Genomic DNA, 11,378 nt, shown 5'->3' with positions numbered 1-11,378 from the left:
GAAAACACGCCCTATAAAGGGAGGAACCGGGAGGTACAAGGCTGTCGGATATTGTGTTTACACCGACGTACCTGCTTCGTGAAGAGCAGTGTTCCGGAGTGGTGCTCCAGTAAGGCAAGAACGGAGGTAGGTCGAGTCGTTACTCCCTGGGCCGTGTCTTGCCCCATCGTCACCTGTGAAGGACCCGGAAGCTCTACCGGTCAACCATTGAGCTTCGCTTTTTGACTCGGCTGAGTCCAAGCGCAGTGGCGCTTTTGCTGGTTGGAGTCGTAACTCCCAGCCCGACCAGAGACACAGGGACTGCCAGCTGTAACGCACACCAGGAGGTGTTTGCCGCGTTACAGACTCGGAAGTCCACAGGATCGATCGAGCGGCTGCTCTCGGTTCAGTCTTCTTGCTTGTGATTGGGGTATCGGTGACGCATCACCAGGAGATGACTCCGCGTCCCGGTGCAGTCTGAGGAAGAGGTTGAGCGGCTGCTCCCTTCAGGTAGAGACCCCGGCTGGGTGTTTCCCTGACTCCTCGATTCTCCCCAACACTCTTCGTGCCCCTCACAGCCTTCCGATTGGCATTGTCGGCCATTTCATTTCTGCCCTCTGTTGGCATACGCCGGGATCGGCGTATATGCAGAGGACGGTTAGGACCATCCGTGCTGTGGGCTGGTAACGTACTTAGCCTGGAGGATTCCAGTGACTATAACTTTTGTTTGTTCTTTGTATTTTATTTGCCTTCATTAAAAGAACTAACCCTTCACAAGTGGTTGCGTCCTCATTGTCGTGTCTGTTAAACGATCCTGAGACGTTCAGGGCGTTACATAGTGATCTTGACTTCTTCTCTGGTGCACCCTCTACAACTAAAATAGTTCCCTCAGGAGTAAATTGGACTTTATACCCAGACAGTAGTGCGCCAGGATGTGCATCTTCAGAGTGGTGGAGAAAGAGGGCATGGCCTCCAAAGACCTCTCAGCAATCCCACTGTATGAGACTTACTGGAGATAACAGGAGGGGTAGTTGGCCCCCAAAACTTTCAAGATATCAGCTGAAGTAAGCGATGCATTAGGTTTGAATATTTTGTGAAGATTCATCAAACGGCACTAAACTTATTGGCAAAAAACGCTTTTCCTATGAAAACTAGTTTCTAACTATAACTACCTACTGGCGACCGCCAGTAGGTAACACACACACATATAATATAATATATTAATGCATCTGCTGCTGAGATGTGTATGTAACATGAAGGTTGCAGATGCCAATCCTTGCAATAATAATCACTGGGTTAATGCACACCTAGGAGAGAGATATCTAAAACCCCTGGGACATTAGTTCAAGTTTTAGTGAAATCTCTCTCCCATCAGTGCAAGGTCTATGTTGGAATATTCTAAAAGTTAAAAAGGTAACGTTTCAAAAAATAACAGAGTGCTGCTGGTTTTCTTAAACAACTTTGTTGCACAGCACTTGCACTTAGAAAAAAGTTTTAATGATAAACTGCCTAACACTTATATATATGATTTTATTTAATGTATATTTATGGTTTAATGTCGATCGATTATTATGCACTGTTTTTATTAACTATACATTTAACTTGAACGTGAACAAAAGGTTCTTGGGATGAGTTCTGTCCGACCCTGACTGGGCTAGTCAGGCTCGCAGGCTGGGCTGGTTCGTGCTCTAAGTGGCAGTCCCAATCCGGCGCTGACGAAAGAGATGATCAATTAATGAATAAAGACACCTCTCTCCTTTTTAGGATTAATGTGTGTCCGTGGATGAAATGCGAAGGAGTTAATACTTTTTGGTTAAAATAAACACTTATATCAAAGCCGTGAATCCAGATATACTAGTGTATATTACGCCAGTTCTAAGCTAGAGCAGTTCTAAAGTGATTTTGTACAGATTCTCAGAGTACACAAAAGGACAAACAAATGCCATTAATTGATAACATAGGAATTAAAAACGTGGCACAGTAATAGGCAAACACGTAGCCAATGAAAAGGATAATTAGATTAAAAGCCTGACTTCTTATTTTATATAAGTGCTAAAAAGTTTCACCCGCCAGCTTAAAAACTTCATGTTCCTGTAATAAGTGAAATACCGTCTTCTTGCTCTAGGTGGCAGTGTAAATCTACTGTTAGGTGAGGAGTTCGCACTCAGGCTTACTTATGCTAAATAGAAATAGAATAAAATGACCCTTATCGTTTGCCAGCATTAAAATGTTCCGATCTCTCGCTTTCCTTTCAAATCAGCGGTATTGTGTAAGGGAAGTGCTGGCTGAGCACCATTAACCTCCCTTGCGACAGTTTCATGATATACATTATCGCTCAATGAGGAAAGTGAAACTTCTGAGATGAGAATGTAACATTTACCAAATAATGTTTTCATTTATGTTTTAAAAGCATTCAGCAGCTCAGCATGCAACATTAGTCTGCCGCACAGAGGAAAAGATACCCTGCTAGCACCTTGATTAGCCACCTGCTCAGCTAGGCGCTGAGATGGAGGCCTGCAGAGTGCACTAGGCCACTACGCCTGTCTCCCTGCACGGTGATTACTAAATGATTACTGAAGAATAACTTTAGTCAACCTAGTAACAAGCAATGGCAAGACCGCAGGGGTCCCGCACAGAAAGGGAATGTGTGATACCCCTCTAATTTGCATACAACATGAAATCACTGGACATTACAGGAAGTGCCAGCAATTGCCTAGTGTTAAAACAACATTGCAAGAAGCAACTTCTTTGGTGCAGAAATCAGTAAAACAATAAAAATGCACATATTAACAATAGTAAATTAAGTAAATATATATTTTAAATAAATATTAAGTGTAACTACATTATATAAAGCGGTACAAAAGGGGGTGGTGATGGACGGAGCATCAGAACCAATCAAACACTCACACCCAGTCAACAGATCTGGGTTTGATCCATCACCGTTCTTTAGCCCACTCTGCCACCCCAGTTCAGACATGGCCATATGCAAATCAGTCTGAGCCTGTGCCTCATGGGAACAGTCCAGCCCGAACTGCCAAGACATGCCTTCCCTGGACCGGAAACAAGCTTCCTAGGACCGGTTTCTGGCATTTCAGCCGTCTTCAGTCAGGTTTGCTTGAATCCAGTGGCAACGTGAGCAAGGGACTCACGTCTGAGCATACCCTGCCAACTTGTGGCGAACAAAGCGGTACAAATGGGGGTGTTCACTTTGCCACCGGATTCAAGCCAGCCTGGCTGAAGATGGCTGAAATGCCAGAAACCGGTCCTAGGAAGCTTGTTTCCGGTCCAGGGAAGGCATGTCTTGGCAGTTCGGGCTGGACTGTTCCTATGAGGCACAGGGTCAGACTGATTTGCATATGGCCGTGTCTGAACTGGGGTGGCAGAGTGGGCTAAAGAACGGTGATGGATCAAACCCAGATCTGTTGACTGGGTGTGAGTGTTTGATTGGTTCTGATGCTCCGTCCATCACCACCCCCTTTTGTACCGCTTTGTTCGCCATAAGTTGGCAGGGTATGCTCAGACGTGAGTTCCTTGCTCACTTTGCCACTGTAATCAAGCAAGCCTGGCTGAAGATGGCTGAAATGCCAGAAATCGGTCCTAGGAAGCTTGTTTCCGGTCCAGGGAAGGCGTGGCTTGGCAGTTCGGGCTGGACTGTTCCCATGAGGCACAGGGTCAGACTGATTTGCATATGGCCATGTCTGAACTGGGGTGGCAGAGTGGGCTAAAGAACGGTGGTGGATCAAACCCAGATCTGTTGACTGGGTGTGAGTGTTTGATTGGTTCTGATGATCCGTCCAGCACCACCCCCTTTTGTACCACTACATTATATAAGTCACACTAGATGGAAAGGCTTGGCCTAGGTCTCTCCAAAACTTATATCTTTAATGATATGTTAACAATTTGTTTCCAGATTGCATTAGATATGTATGTATGTATGTATGCAATATTTATATATTGCAAACATAGTCGAAAGTCTGCCAAGTGTTGTGCAGGGTTAAAGCCACAGACGCAGTCAACATGTGATAGGAGGAGTAGATGGTTTGCGGACTACCACTGCATCATGATGTAGTTTCTTCTAAGCATTGAATATTCTGCTGTTTGCTTATTGGAGCTGGGATTGGGCTGTTGTAATGGCTGGATTTTCTGTTTAGATGGGATCAGCCCCCAGGGGCCCCTGTGACCCAGCCAAAACGTACTCACCTTCCGTCCTCAGGACTCCTCTATATCCAGGCACCTGGTACCTACCTGAGGATAGGGAACTCGCAATATACAAGCTCATATTATTAAGAACACCACTAAATCTATAGGGATACTAAGAATACTCACTGATTACTAGGGATATCCATACCCTACACCACACTTATTTACATCAGTTGGTCTCGCGGCCACTCTGACCCAGACCGTTCTACCCTAGGGCAGATCTGACACACAATCTGGTGCGTCTACACACGGGCCTGCAGAACCCAATGCTCCCTTTTCCAAACCGTTCGCGATCCTGCGAAACTTACACACTAGTTCCACTACCTAGTGCTCTCATTTACTCAAGCCACAATCTTGTGGGTATCCACACTGGTTCGACCCCCCAGTGCTCTCATTAACGCCGCATATCAACGACGACCACATTCCTATGAACACCTATACATATATATATATATATTGGGATATTATCTCAGCTGTCTACTCGGGATGAAACTACAATAATAACTTTGAATGTGGGTCCAGATTATTGTGTATTACCTGCTCTTGGCATCAAAGGTCCACTCACTCCCTATTTATGTGATCACCACTTACCTGATTGGGATTACTCATCCATTCACGCGCCTAGTGCTCACCTAGGAGCTTCATTTACCTTCAGTGAACAAGAATAGGGGCTACACACCAGTTTGTTATAAACTGGGGGTCATTTATTACAGTAATATAAACATTAATACAAATCTAACAAAGGCTATAGGTAGAACACACTACTTAAAAGAGAAGGATTACACATAACAGGAACACTCCGCTGAAAGGGAAAAGATTAAGTGTAGCTAATGTGATGAAAACAATATCACCTGATTAGTGTGAAGTCTTGTTCTAGCTGTCATCTGGGTTCCTCTCTCGTCTGTGCCTTGGCTCATCTCATGCTCTCTCTCTCTCCTGCACTCTTGGATACACCTCTGCGCTGATCGCTCTGTCTCTGGACTCCTCTCCCCCACACGAACTGTCTCTCCACCTTGCGTCTTCACTCTTAATGGTTCCTGCCGCTCTGATCACCGTTCATTCTACTATCTTATTCGCTTTGTCTCTGCGCCAATGTCCAATTCCATCTGCTCCCATAGGTTAATCCACAAGCTCTCCTCTATCTCTTCTAAAAGGCATTACTTCAGACTCCAGCTATTCACACCTCCTCCTGATAAGCAACTGCTTCTGACTGCTTCCTTCAGTTCCAGCTCACTATTCAACTCAGCTCTTCTCCAGATTGAACCCTCTCTCTCTCTCTCTCTGCCAACTCCACTCCACTGCTCTCCTCTCTGCTGGACTCTCTCCTCGACTGCCCTCTGACTGACTGACTGACTCCGCCTCTGCACTTCACAAATATAGAATGCTGTTTCCTCATGGAAAGTTCCAGCCAGCAGCTTCTTCCCACCAATCCCATGCACCAGGCTCCTTGCGCTAGACGCTCCCACAGTGACCAGTCTGCTTGTTTCGTCTAGAGACCTGAGCCCGGGAACAATTCCTGATTAGATTCAGCTCTGGCCGGTTCTCTCCGGTCCGCTTAGGGCGAACAACAGTTATAACTATAAACATTGCTTTTGCCCTAAAAAGCCTCTCTGCTTCCATCAAGATGGAGTCTCTCTAGCTTTAGGCCTGAAAGGGGTGAAATGCTCCTTAGCTCTGTCAGAATACCTACATGAACCATACCAATATGTCTAATATGTCAAAGCCAAATAGGCAATAGACAGGTTAAAGTCAAGAATAAAGGCATATTAAGCAGCTATCCTCTTCTAGGTCTGGAAAAAGGGCTTAAAAGGGCCAACACAGGCTAAGAATGCCTATACTAGATGCGAGCAAGAATAATGATCTATTATCACTGCTAAATAAAGCCAAAAACCCTGCCATAACATTGCACCCTAGATCCTTATCTTGCGAGCATCTTATAAACAACAACAACCATCTAAACAAACATCAACATAATCTATCCAACATAGGCTAAAAATACCTATCCTAGATGTGAGCAAGATTAAGATCTATATCACTGCTAAATATCTCTGCCATCCACCCTTAGATCCTTATCTTGCGAACATCTGACAAACAATAACATCTAAATAAACAAACATCAACAAAATCTATCAACAAATCAAAACCTAAAAAACTCCCTAAAAACAATGACAACTCAAGAAAATTCCACCTGAAACTCAATTGTAGGGAATAGAAACCTAAAAACAAATCAAAGCACCCTTGACTCGAATGCTGAAAATAGCTGAGATTGGATCTGATAACGAAAGAAACTAACCAAAGCATCCACAAACTAAATGTTCCTCAACGTCTAATGATAACTGGTGAAATCTAGTGATGTAGGGACTTATGTGTTGAATGAAAACAGCAAGGGGCCTAAATGGGCCTACTTCGGACAACTTAAGGCTAAATGAGACCTACCTACCATTGTCAACTTAAAAACTAAATGTGCTTCAACTCCTAATGAGAGAACAAGAAAGGGCCTAAATGAGCCTTACGTACTATAGGCAACTTAAGCCAATGATGACTCATGAAACTATTGGTGTAGGTGCTAATATGTGAGATGAAAATAACAATAGGCCTAAATGAGGCCTACCTGCTGACATTTGTCAATTTAAAGTGAAATCCGAGAAATACAATTGCAAGGTCTGGGCAAACATTAATACATAATCATACTAAAAGACACTCTACCCAGAACAATCCAAATTTTAAGGTAACCACCCATTGATCAATCAAGGTGAAAATATAAGAACAGTAACAAAAAACATTTTAAATCACACGGTGAAACACATGTGCGCACCATCATTGAAAAAAGTCCTTCATTTGGAAAAACTATAATAGGTGACAAAATTTTTTTTTTAAAAGTGGGGCCTGCTTGTAGTGATGTCAAAATTGCAGGCCAGGGAATTAAATAACTTAGTCATAATAGGTGACACGTTTTTTGTTGCTTTAAAAGTGGGGCCTGATTGTCCAAGCGATTATTTAATGTCCAAATTCTTCAGTGTAGGCCACCACCCTGCATCCTCGGTACTTCCTCCAATGCGGCCATCCATCACCCGGTCTGGTCTGGTCTGGTCTGGTCTGGTTCCATCATCCAAAACAATAAACTAAAATAATAACATGAAAATAAAAAGCTAAAACAAATAAAGGGAGTGGGCAGACGCACGCACGCACCCCAACTGCAGCAATCCTAGAAACAAGAGAAGAAGTATCATTATTCTTGTAAAATAAAATTTTCCATTTAAAAAGCACCCCGGGTGCCTTTCATTATCGAAAAGAAAATATCCTAATTAATTAAAAACATTCAAAATTTAACTTTTAGTAACATTGAGTGGGGCCTAACATACCCTAATCCTAACTAAGCCAGTCCCACCCTTCTGGGCAAGAGCCATGTTACAGTGTGAGAAAAAAAAAAAAAAATTGTACTACTGCCAAATGATGACAGCATCAGCAGGGCACTGCAAGCCTCCCATTTTCCCTGGTCAGAGTCCGCCCAGGCCCATCCAACTAACTAACTCCAAGGGAAGAGCAAGGCCACCCCGCCCTTAAATAAACAAGCCGTGCGCGGAAGAAAATTGGATTGTAGCCCATCATAACACACTGGGACGTGATCGAAACTTGCAGAATGAAAGAAAGAAGAAAGAAAAAAAAAAAAAAAAAAAATAAAAAAAAAAAAAAAAAAAATTCGTCTGCGCAGACCAGCTGGTCTGCCAAGGTCAAAAAACAAATTTCTCCTGCCTTATTTTGTAACTAACAGAAGCTCGAATTTAACAAAAACAATTCTGTTACAGTGCATTGCCAATTAAAAAAGCTCCAGTTTTTTTAAAAAAAAAAAAAAAAAAAAAAGACGTTTGTCCAACTAACTCAACTAAAGGCTAGACATTTCACTTATTCAGGGTCCATTTGTCAAAGAGAAATAATTTGTAAAACAACATAAAATGCAGATACATTTCAACATTGTATTTAAGTTCACATTTATAAAAACATACATTTTCATTTTAACATTTTCATTTCAAAGGCAAATAGTTGCCAGTCACTAATTAAAAGCACATGTTACCATGCACAGCCGGGCAAGATTTATTATTATTAAACTAACACATTCCTGTCTAGATGGAAACCCCTCACAGAAATAATTAACGAAAACAGCTCGTAGCGTGCACTCTAACGGGCTATCTTTTTAACATTTCACTCATTTTAAAAGAACACAGCTTTCTCCGTAACGTTGATTTATAACCACATCAGTTCCAAGGTGAACCCACACAAATACGTACGCATTTCAAAAGGAATGTGAAATGAACAGAACCCTTCTCAAAACACAAGATGTTACCTTTCCGTCAAGAAACTGACAAAGCACGTAGGCTGACCAAGGAACCAAAAAAAAAAAAAGAGTCAAAATCAAACCATCAAAAATCCTTAAAATAATTCACTGACTTTTATAGTCAGGTCAGATAACCATGCATGTTGACAGCACGTAATAATAAAAAAAAAAAATAAAGGCTGCCATCTCAACTCAAGATATTAACCCTTTGGCAGCTCAAATAGAAACATTTCCCAACGTCCATTGATACATGGGAAAGTCATGAGCACATCTCTTCACGTTTACAGATAACACGTACACATATTTTCAAAACGTTATCCCCAAGCACCCGAGAGAGATCCAGCTCTCTTCTGCCTAACGTAATGATAACATGCCCTGTCCAAGCCATGACCACATGGCGCTATTCACAAGCCATATTTACAAGACAAGCTTTTCACAAACAACATTTCCAAGGCGCAATGCACAAGGAACACAACAGATCAACATGAGAACATGCACCTCACAAATCACAATAATATGGCGCTATTCACAAGTCATATGTACAAGGAGCTATATTCACAGAATTCCACAGATCATAGAACAATGAACACATTTCACATTGCACAGCATAAGCAGATGCAGCAAGCAATTGAATGGGCAATTTAAAAGCACTTTTTACACACATTTATACAAACGGACCATCACATAGATGTAACTGGCTTCCTCATGTAATGTCATCCTTCAACTCTGACAGTTTAAACACCAAGATGAAAACCATTCCTTCCACCCTGAAGAAGCCAAATGCCATGATGTAATACAATCTCCTCACGCTGCAACTGTTCAAGCCAATAGGTCTAACAGGCTACATAAACTGCAACATTACGCCAGATGGAATTAGCGTTCAGGGCACTCCCTCAGAACACATGGAAAACTCTCTAAGCACATGGCCAGGCACACAGAATTCGTAAACTGTCCGACTACGCCAAAATGTAATGGCTGGATTTTCTGTTTAGATGGGATCAGCCCCCAGGGGCCCCTGTGACCCAGCCAAAACGTACTCACCTTCCGTCCTCAGGACTCCTCTATATCCAGGCACCTGGTACCTACCTGAGGATAGGGAACTCGCAATATACAAGCTCATATTATTAAGAACACCACTAAATCTATAGGGATACTAAGAATACTCACTGATTACTAGGGATATCCATACCCTACACCACACTTATTTACATCAGTTGGTCTCGCGGCCACTCTGACCCAGACCGTTCTACCCTAGGGCAGATCTGACACACAATCTGGTGCGTCTACACACGGGCCTGCAGAACCCAATGCTCCCTTTTCCAAACCGTTCGCGATCCTGCGAAACTTACACACTAGTTCCACTACCTAGTGCTCTCATTTACTCAAGCCACAATCTTGTGGGTATCCACACTGGTTCGACCCCCCAGTGCTCTCATTAACGCCGCATATCAACGACGACCACATTCCTATGAACACCTATACATATATATATATATATTGGGATATTATCTCAGCTGTCTACTCGGGATGAAACTACAATAATAACTTTGAATGTGGGTCCAGATTATTGTGTATTACCTGCTCTTGGCATCAAAGGTCCACTCACTCCCTATTTATGTGATCACCACTTACCTGATTGGGATTACTCATCCATTCACGCGCCTAGTGCTCACCTAGGAGCTTCATTTACCTTCAGTGAACAAGAATAGGGGCTACACACCAGTTTGTTATAAACTGGGGGTCATTTATTACAGTAATATAAACATTAATACAAATCTAACAAAGGCTATAGGTAGAACACACTACTTAAAAGAGAAGGATTACACATAACAGGAACACTCCGCTGAAAGGGAAAAGATTAAGTGTAGCTAATGTGATGAAAACAATATCACCTGATTAGTGTGAAGTCTTGTTCTAGCTGTCATCTGGGTTCCTCTCTCGTCTGTGCCTTGGCTCATCTCATGCTCTCTCTCTCTCCTGCACTCTTGGATACACCTCTGCGCTGATCGCTCTGTCTCTGGACTCCTCTCCCCCACACGAACTGTCTCTCCACCATGCGTCTTCACTCTTAATGGTTCCTGCCGCTCTGATCACCGTTCATTCTACTATCTTATTCGCTTTGTCTCTGCGCCAATGTCCAATTCCATCTGCTCCCATAGGTTAATCCACAAGCTCTCCTCTATCTCTTCTAAAAGGCATTACTTCAGACTCCAGCTATTCACACCTCCTCCTGATAAGCAACTGCTTCTGACTGCTTCCTTCAGTTCCAGCTCACTATTCAACTCAGCTCTTCTCCAGATTGAACCCTCTCTCTCTCTCTCTCTCTCTGCCAACTCCACTCCACTGCTCTCCTCTCTGCTGGACTCTCTCCTCGACTGCCCTCTGACTGACTGACTGACTCCGCCTCTGCACTTCACAAATATAGAATGCTGTTTCCTCATGGAAAGTTCCAGCCAGCAGCTTCTTCCCACCAATCCCATGCACCAGGCTCCTTGCGCTAGACGCTCCCACAGTGACCAGTCTGCTTGTTTCGTCTAGAGACCTGAGCCCGGGAACAATTCCTGATTAGATTCAGCTCTGGCCGGTTCTCTCCGGTCCGCTTAGGGCGAACAACAGTTATAACTATAAACATTGCTTTTGCCCTAAAAAGCCTCTCTGCTTCCATCAAGATGGAGTCTCTCTAGCTTTAGGCCTGAAAGGGGTGAAATGCTCCTTAGCTCTGTCAGAATACCTACATGAACCATACCAATATGTCTAATATGTCAAAGCCAAATAGGCAATAGACAGGTTAAAGTCAAGAATAAAGGCATATTAAGCAGCTATCCTCTTCTAGGTCTGGAAAAAGGGCTTAAAAGGGCCAACACAG

General features: G+C 43.1%; 1 long non-coding RNA gene across 1 annotated transcript; it reads right to left on the bottom strand.

Moving 5' to 3' along the window:
• Nucleotides 1–4,861: 4,861 nt before the first annotated feature.
• On the bottom strand, nucleotides 4,862–10,904 carry LOC146776098 (uncharacterized). The gene is made up of 2 exons (XR_014971983.1): nucleotides 10,405–10,904; nucleotides 4,862–7,384 (listed from the first exon to the last, which is right to left on the bottom strand). It is a non-coding gene; the product is annotated as an uncharacterized LOC146776098 (long non-coding RNA).
• Between the last annotated feature and the right edge of the window lie 474 nt (nucleotides 10,905–11,378).

This window comes from Triturus cristatus, chromosome 12, assembly GCF_964204655.1.
Source record: "Triturus cristatus chromosome 12, aTriCri1.1, whole genome shotgun sequence".
In the NCBI taxonomy this organism is placed as follows: Eukaryota; Metazoa; Chordata; class Amphibia; order Caudata; family Salamandridae; genus Triturus; species Triturus cristatus.
This window is presented reverse-complemented; position numbering and strand designations above follow the sequence as displayed.